The sequence below is a fragment of the Capsicum annuum genome, chromosome 11 (assembly GCF_002878395.1).
Source record: "Capsicum annuum cultivar UCD-10X-F1 chromosome 11, UCD10Xv1.1, whole genome shotgun sequence".
Lineage (NCBI taxonomy): Eukaryota > Viridiplantae > Streptophyta > Magnoliopsida > Solanales > Solanaceae > Capsicum > Capsicum annuum.
Window position 1 is genome coordinate 225,982,751 of NC_061121.1, and position 9,537 is coordinate 225,992,287.

Here is a 9,537-nt window from a genome sequence, read left to right on the forward strand (position 1 = left end):
TCAAGAGAGTTAAAAGGCTTTTTGGAGGACAAGCTACCATAGAATTCTTCTGTCACCTCAGTTATTCGATGCATCCCGCTAATGGAAAGGAATTTCAAAGAAGGAAGTTGTCCTAGTGCTGGCAAGGAAAAACAGTCCTTGCAGTTGCTAAGAGACAATTGTACTAGCAGCTTAAGAAACAAATGTTTGTGTGTGGGTGTAGCTTATCAAGTATGTCTCTTTCAGTTTGTGAATTGTCGGCAGTACTTTCACTCCACTCCAAACATAACTTCTCAACATGATCTTTTTCCCTTATCTTTGCCTTCAGAGCTTCCCTTCTGTCGACTAGATTTTACAACTCTAGAATTGATAAAGATCCATGCAAGTTATGTGCTTCACGCAAATCTTCCATCCTCAAACAACCTAGAAGAAACTTGGCTCCCACTAGCACTTGGAGGCTTTTCAACTTGCTCAGATGCAACGGAATCTTCAAGCGAGAATTGTTTCTTATGTCAAGATGACGCAAGTTGATTAGCTTTTCCATCTGCAGAGGTAACTCCTCAATATCATTACAAGATGACAGGAGAAGTGTCTCTAAGTTATACAATACACAAATGGAATTTGGCAACATTTTAATTGTTGTCCCATAAAGGTCCAAAAATCTCAGGAGCTTTAATTTGACAAACAAGTCATCCGGCAACTCCTTAATTTCGTAATGAGACAATGATAGTGACCTTAAGGATCCTAGTGTTGGAAGTATGATATGCAGCACCCTCTTGCTTAGAGAAATATGTGTATGCTGTTAGATATTGATTAGAAGCAATGTCCTCAGCTGCTCCAATTTGTAGAGGGGTGTTAATTTCTCAAAGTCACTAGCATAACCCATTGAATATGATAAATGTCAACTTTTTTCCAACATATGAGATCCTTGGCTCTCCTCTAACCTGATACAAAGTTTTGAAGATGCAATTTGGGCTAAATCATTGACATGGTCATGCATTAAGAATTTCTCTGTGTTCCCTTGAGAAGGATTTGGGACCTTTTCGAATAATGATCTTGATCTCAACTCGAGAAAGTATTGGTTGCCTGAATCTTGAATTGTTTCATCTTCCTGTGTCATGAGACCATTAGCAATCCACAAATAAATAACTTGTTCTATGCTAAATGGATAATCTTTGGGAAATATTGTACAATAGGAAAAACACCGCTTTAAATGTGCGGGAAGATCATTGTAGCTCAACATCAAAGCTGGTACTATGTCATTGTCTGGTAGCTCCCATATTTCGCTTCTCAAAATATGTTTTCACCCTTCAACCTCTGATTTGGAGCGTAACATGCCAGCGAGCGTCTTCAGAGCTAAGGGTAGTCCTTTGCACTTAGCTGCAATTTGTTTTCTGACCTCTTCAAGTTCCGAATGTCCCATAGGATTTGTGGTTTTAAATGCATGCCTTTTGAATAAAGACCAAGAGACATCAATAGACAAACTGTTCATGCTAATTTGCTTATTTCCCATCATCAAGGCAACACTCTCTTTACGTGTTGTTACAATGATCTTACTTCCTATATTTCCTTGTACAAAAAGATTTCTCAAGTCATCCCACTCATTATAGTTATTATTCCACACGTCATGAAGGACAACAAGAAACCTTTTTCCCTTTAGGCTTTCTTCAGTTTGACTTGTTGTTGATTAAAATTGTCATCAACCACTAAACGGATTTCTTGAAGTAACCCTTTTGTTATTCTGAGAGCATCATATTGCTTAGACACACAAAACCAAGCTTTCAAATCAAAATGGTCTATCACCCTCTCATCATTGTAAACTGCTTTTGCAAGTGTAGTCTTGCCCAGGCTACCCATTCTAACTATAGGAACTACAGTCAGATTCTCTCCATTTGCATCCTCAAATAATAAAAGGTCAATCAAATCCTCTATTTCATTCTCCCTACCAAAGACATCAGATTCATCAATCAAAGAATTTGAAGGTCTTTTAGTTTCTTGTTTAGTCGAACCAAAATGTTCCTTTAAGCCAAGAAGACCAATTTGCTTTTGCAAATCCTCCAATGTTTCAATAGTGTCTTCTAACTTCTCCTTTATGTTAAGAAAGAAATCATCACTCAAGCATAGGTTGAGGTCACTCGTTGATTGCTCGTTTCTGCAAGATTTTGATGCTGACCTTCCACCTTAAGCCTCAAAGCTTCATAATTGACTTCTTCTATTAAGTTTTCAGCACCGTCCACAGCACTCTGAAGCTTATTATGCCACTTGCTCACATGTCGATTTGATGCTTGCTTATTCTCTGTATCACTTAGCACAATTTGAAGACCAAGTTAAAGAAACTACTGCTAAACAGAAAATAAGAAGATCGATAGTTTATTCATCAGTTAATGAAAAATATATAGGCTCTAATACAACATTGAGTCCTAAAGTAATACAACAGCTAATTACACTTCTAAAGTGATACAATAACTGATAACAGTTGTACAAGCAGATAACTAATGATATAATTACAAATTATTCTCGTATATCTCTTTTACGCCCCCGCAAGTTGGTGTTGACGTCTACAATACCCAACTTGTCAAACATATGACTGAAAGAAGCATGTGGAAGTGGCTTGGTTAGGACATCAGCAACCTGACCAGCAGCATGTAAGTGTTTGACTTCAATCTCTTTGTGTTACACCTGCTCACAGACAAAGTGGAAATCGATGGCAATATGTTTCATCTTACTATGAAAGACAGGATTCTCGCCGATGTATGTAGTTCCAATATTATCACAGAGTATGCGCAGAATGCAAGCAAGGGAAAAATGAAGCTCACGTAGTAGGTTGGTGATCCAGTTGGTTTCTGCAAGAGCAGCAGCTACAGCTCGGTATTCAGCTTCGGTGGATAACCGAGAGACGGATCGCTGCTTTTTTTAGGACCACGAGACTGGCGTACTTCCAAGGTATATAACATAGCCAGTTGTGGAAGTTCTGTCTACAGGGTCACCAGCCCAATCAGAGTCAGAGTACACCATAATTCGACTATTAGTCTCACGGGGTATTTGAAACCCAAAGGAGAAGGTCTATTTGAGATATCAAAGCAATCGCTTAACAGCTTTCCAATGATTAGCTTGAGGACAATGCATAAATACTTGAGGACAATGCATAAACTGGGAAATTTTATTTATTGTAAAAGCGATGCCAGGTCTGGTGAAAGACAAATATTGTAGCTTGCCAACAATTTTTCGAAAGAGAGAGTCATCAACAATAGGATTAGCTTGATTTACACTAAGAACAGTAGAGATCTACATAGAAGTGGAAACGCCTTTGCTGTCTTGCATATTGGCTTCCTGGAGAAGGTCTTCTACATACTTTTGTTGAGACAACAAAAGTCCACCTTGATACGACAAAACCTCAACACCCAAAAAGTAGTTTAAGCGGCCAAGGTCCTTGATAGAGAAACATTGAGCAAGGGCATTGATAATTTGTCGAATACCATGTTCTTGATTTCCAGTAACAATGATGTTATCCACATATACAAGGATATAAACAGTGAAACCTGAATGATGTAAGATGAAAAAGGACGAGTCAGATTGTGATTTGAAAAAACCTTGTGTTACCAGAAAGTTCTTGAGCTCGGTGTACCAAGCTCTAGGTGCCTGTTTGAGACCGTAAATAACTCTGTGAAGTTTGCAGACATGATTGGACAAAGTCAGATAGTCAAAGCCAGGAGGTTGTCTCATATAAAATTGTTCCTCTAAATGACCTTGCAAGAATGCATTATTTACATCAAGTTGATGAAAATGCCAATCGTATTGAACAGCGATAGCAAGAACTAGGCGAATAGTCGTAGGCTTGACTACCGGACTGAAGGTGGAATGGTAGTCAAGTCTAGGCCGTTGAGTGAAGCCTTTAGCAACTAATCAAGCTTTATACCTGTCAGGATCATGCTTAATACGAAATATCCACTTACAGTCTACTACATTCTTCGAAGGATCGTTGGGAACCAAAGTCCACGTTTGGTTTCTCACAAGAGCATCAAATTCAGCTTGCATAACAGCTTTCCAGTGGGGTTCACACTGAGCTTTCTTGTAGGAAGAGGACGTTTTTGAACTTGGAAAGTGAGCAAGAAAGTTAGGTTGATGTTTGGGCTTAAAGATGTTATTTTTGGAACGGGTAACCATCGGGTGACTTGGCATTGTGGTGGAAGGTGTGGCTAAAGTAATTTGGCTTGGTTGTATGTTTGGGGGGTGATGATAGCCGACAAATTTAGAGTAGAAGGCACTGTAATAAGGGAAGGTACAGAAGGTTGTAAATGTATGGTTTTACTGGATGAAGGCAATGACTTGGGAGCTGAAGGTGGATTCTGTCGTTTATAAGTTAAAAGCGGTGGATTATTTGTTTGGAAATGGGTGATTTGCCTCGTGGAAGAAGGTGCTGAAAGGTTAAGAGGATGCCTAGAATTTGAAGAGGAAATCACAGCTCCATTAGATAAATAATTCTGAGGAGAGTTGAGGATCATACCTGAACCTTGAGATTTCTCTCTAGTTGTGGCGATTGGCATGGACGAACTTTGTGGGCAAAGTGCATATGCAATAACAGGAGGAAGTTCCATGTTTAACTTTTAAGCTTCACAGGTGATTTGGCTATTTTTCTGTTCAACTGTTTCCATGATTTAATTTGCAAATTTGATAATTGGGAGAAAATATTTTGAAAAGGAAAATTGTTCTCAAAAAATAGAACATCTCTAGATAAATATACTTTTGAAGAGATTGGATCAAAGCACTGATGGCAATAATATTTGTTGGAAAAACCCAGGTATACACATGGAGTTGAATGAGGCTCAAGCTTATTTTTGGCGTATGGTCGCAACCAAGGATAGCATAAACACCTGAAAGTTCTTATGGAATCAAATTTTGGGATGTCTTGAAAAAGTATTTCATAAGGACATTTATCTTTCAGGGTAACTGAGGGTAACCTATTGATAAGATAAACTGCTTGAAGATAAGCAAAACTCCAAAAGTTCGAGGGAAGGGAGGCTTGATGAATTAAGGTTTTGGCTGTTTCAACAACATGTCTATGGCGTCGTTCAACTAAAGCTACACGTTAAGGTGTATAAGGGGGTGAAACAAGATGTTCAATACAATGTGTTTTTAAGTAGGTAGATAATCCTTAAAATTCACCACCACCATCAGTGTAAAATGAGAGAATTTTTATGTTAAAGCGACATTCAAGTAAAGGATGCAAACTTTTAAAAACATCTTTAACGTCACTTTTATTTTTCAGAGTATATATCCACATATATTTTGAAAAGTGATCAACAAACAATGCATAGTAACGCTTTTGATCAATTGACAACACCGGGGAAGGTCCCCATAAATTGCTGTAAATAATTTACAATGGGTGTTGACTTTGCAGAGTATTTACAGAGAAAGGTAACTTGTGCATCTTATTTGAATTGTAAGAATTACAAACTAAAGGATTTTTTGAATCACAAAAAGGAATTGAAAACTTTCTTAACAACTTATGTAAACTTTGACAACTTGGGTGCCCCAATCGTCGATGCCACAGGTCAATAGGAAGATGACTAACTACCAAATTTGATTGAGGTTAGAAAATGTGTATTGTCTCTTGCGGCCACTCGTACAGTCCATGTCTATTCTGCCCGCACACCAGAGACGCCCCCGTAATCAGATCCTTCACAGCAAAATTAAACAAAAAAAATTCAATAGATGTTTTGTTATCATGACAAAATCTAGAGACAGAGAGAAGTTTTCTTTTAATGGCTGGGTCATAGAGGGTATCATTTAATTTAAAGCTTTAATTTGATGCACATAAGCGAGTGTTGCCTGTGTGAGAAATTGGAATGGTATTACCATTTCCCATTGAGATCTCTCGGGTCTGTTGTAGTCCTGAGAAGTGGCTAAACTGTGAGCATCCGTTGTGATGTGATGGTTAACCCCGGAGTCAACATGCATGGAGCTTGTTGCGGTGAAATCTGAGAAGCATAATTAGCACAAGCCTAAAAGTGGTTGTGAGACCGGGATCTACACACTTTGGCAGAGTGACCGGGGCGATCACAGAGTTGACAGCAAAGAAAATGGTCAGTATTTTGAGGCTGTTGATTTTGATGAGAGCTCCATTGTTGGGTATTTAAGAAGTCTCGAGCTATCTGGGAATGCCATTGTTGGTTACCTTGTGAGGTATTACTTCCTTGCTTTTGATTGTTGTTGTTTCTTGAAGGTGCTTGGTTGCTGCGTTGAGCAATTGCAGCAGTGATCGGTGGTGTTCGTTTGGCTTCTTCCTGCTTAAGAAAGATCTCATGATTAAGAAGTTTCACATAGAGTTCTTCATAGGTGATCATTGTTTCACGTGATCAGATAGCCGTAGAGATAGCGTTATATTCAGGACCAAGGCCTTGGAGGATTCTCACGGTAAGTTGCATATCTGTGATTGGCGCTCCATCGATTGCAAGTTCATCGGCAATGGAATGTATGTCACGTAGATAGTCAGTGACAGACCAAGAATCTTTGGTGATACAGGCTAATTGATCTTGGAGACTGATAACTCTAGTATGAGATTTGTTTGCGAAGGAAATGTGCAGGGATTTCCATGCTTTGTTAGCCGTTTTGGTTGTTGCAAAAGTAGATGCAAGTGTAGGTTCCACCGATGCCAAGATGGCATTCTGAACTAGCTGGTCTTGGCGGAACCAGCTAGTATAAGCTGGATTAGGAGTGCATTCATTGTTTTCTGTAAGTGTGATCGGAGGAGCAGCGATTGTGCCATCAAGGTGATCAAAAAGGTTGTGTTTGTGCATGAGCATCGACACCTATGCCTTCCAGGTAGTGAAGTTGTGGCTGCCTGCAAGTTGATAGGTAGTTGAGATGCAGGATTAAACTGCACGATGGTAGTGCTGCTTGCATGTTATCTGCATTAACAACAGTGGCTTTGGTGGCCATATTTTTGCGTGAGGCAGTAGGTAGGGTTGGAGAAAAAAAAATTGGGATCGCACTCGTGTGAGCTTTAGAGCCGTGATACCATAAAGGAACTACTGCTGAACAGAGAATAAGAAGATCAAAAGTCTACTCATCAGTTAATGGAGAATATATAGACTCTAATACAACATTGAGTCCTAAAGTAATACAACAGCTAATTACACTCCCAAAGTGATACAATAATTGATAACAGTTGGACAAGCAGATAACTAATGATATAATTATAAATTATTCTCGTATATCTCTTTTACAAGCAAGATGTCCTCCAGCTTCTTTAAGAGTCGAACATGATGCTTATGCTTCCGAAAATTCTTCAACAGCTCACCCTGAGGAGTAAGTCTATCAAAGAGAATTCCAGGCCTGAAGAGAGAAATGCACCACCAACTGCTAAGCCAATCTCCATTTCTGTAATCTGGAAAGCAAAACAAAAAAAAAACACAATGATTTTGAGAAAATAAATGTTTCTATCTTCAATTACTAACAACTTTACTTGACGTGTTGAATGCTGAGAGTAATCTACAAATAAGAGTAATTGGTCCAACTATGTTTGCTACTATTAACTAAAAAGAAGCAAAACTGTCCTCCTTTCTCTTTTCCAGAAGTATGACTTTTCACCCAACAAGAAGACAAAGACTATTCATTACTTTCCAAAACTACGTTAGTATAGTTGGTAATCATAGAAAGAATTATTATTTGAATTTTTCTCTTTTGATATTTTTTTCCCAATAATTTAGAGACATTGGCGTTACTTGCAAAGTGTTGGTGTAATATACCATAAATTACAATAATCATTACAGTTGAAAATAAAATGATCAAACGTGAAGAAAATAAAATAATCTTCTTCTTGGCTGAGGCGCGGATATCTCGCTTTTTTTAAGGAAATTCAAGCCCACTATGGCATAATCTACACCAATCCAGCAGTATATCTCATGACTTGTCTCACCAGAATACAACAGTTTATCAATGATGTGCAACTCAAATAACTTCGGATTAGTTGAAGAGTCCAAAGCTCCACTATAGAAACACCTTCCTTCAACATATATTTACTCTCTTTGTATAGTGAATATAGTTAAAGACTCAGAATATTTTCTTTATCTCAACTCTATCTTTGCAACAGATAATTAGTCTGGTGCAACAGATAAACATCTTGATGCAACAGATAATACGTCAAATGCAACAGATAAACGGATGCAACAGATAAATTTTTTGATGCAACAGATTACTCATTTGATGCACCAGATGATTGATCTATTTAAATTGTGGACACTTATGTTGTATTCATGATCGGGGTTCTATCCATTGTTGGAAAAACAGAAGTGTACCCAGATAACAAATACGAATAAAAATCATAATTTTACTTATCAAAGTCACCTATGAAGTAATGTCAAAGTGGAAAGTGATGTAGTAAATAAAATTTGACCTAAGAAATTGGTCAGATAGCAGCAGTAGCGTCATACCAACAACAACAACAACAACAAATGGTCGACAAGAAGAAGATGAAGATGATAATGAAGCTCAAGATAGTGATAATGAAGCAGAAGATGATGAATAAAGCATAAAAATAATGAACAACAAAAATCACTAAGAGAGAGAAAACAACAATGGATGAAAAGAGAGAGAAAGACGATTTTTTCTCTCCGTTTCCCATTATTTTAGGTAAACATTGGAATCAAAGTGTAAATTTAAAAACTTGTGGGTTATTTTCAAACTTCCCCAAATGTCACCTCCAACTAATAATTAAGACTTCCGTCACCTACACCTCATTTTAAAATTCTTTTGTCACATGTGGCCCAAACACCCTAGTTACTAGCATAATTAGCAAATAAAGTCTTAGTGGTTATAGGAGTTTCAAGAAAACTTATGATCACATTCTTCCACTAACATTGTAAGTAATAATACTCATACACAATTTATACCCACTATCATATGCACTTAATATATTAATTTAACGAAAAAGGCTCAAAAATATTCCTGAACTATCTAAAATAGCTTTAAAATACCCCTCGTTAGATTTTTGGCTCAAAAGTACCCCTCCATCAAATATTTGGCTCAAAAATACCCCTCCCTCTAATGGAATTCGAAAAAGGATCAAAAATACCCTTGAACTATCTGAAATGGATCAAAAATACCCCTCGTTAGTTTTTTAGCTAAAAAACCCCCCTCCCCTTAACGAAATTCCACCAAGCATGTCACCTAAAAAAAAAAAAAAAAACATGTGTCTATGCCACATTACCATCCACATGTAAAATGTTACATTTTTTAATTATATGATATTCCTTTCTTCTTTATTTTTATTTTTATTTTTTTCAAAGCATTTTATTGATCTGAAAAAAAATATGACCAGTAAAATTAAAATTTTCTAAAAATATTTAAATAAAATAAATTAGTGTTTTTACTGGATTTAGTTTAACGTTTTTGGAATTTCTCGACATTGAAAAGGTACTAAATAAATTTTGTTAAAGGAGTACAAATTATTCAATTTTTTCATTATATGATAAAATTTTCACTTAGATTATTAAAGAAAATTATATCCATGTTTTTCTAATGATTAAAATATATTAAATGTCATTTACTTTTCTGAAA

At 37.0% G+C, this 9,537-nt stretch overlaps 1 pseudogene; it reads right to left on the reverse strand.

The window, feature by feature from the left end:
* Positions 1-14: 14 nt before the first annotated feature.
* On the reverse strand, positions 15-7,595 carry LOC107848243 (annotated as a pseudogene).
* Between the last annotated feature and the right edge of the window lie 1,942 nt (positions 7,596-9,537).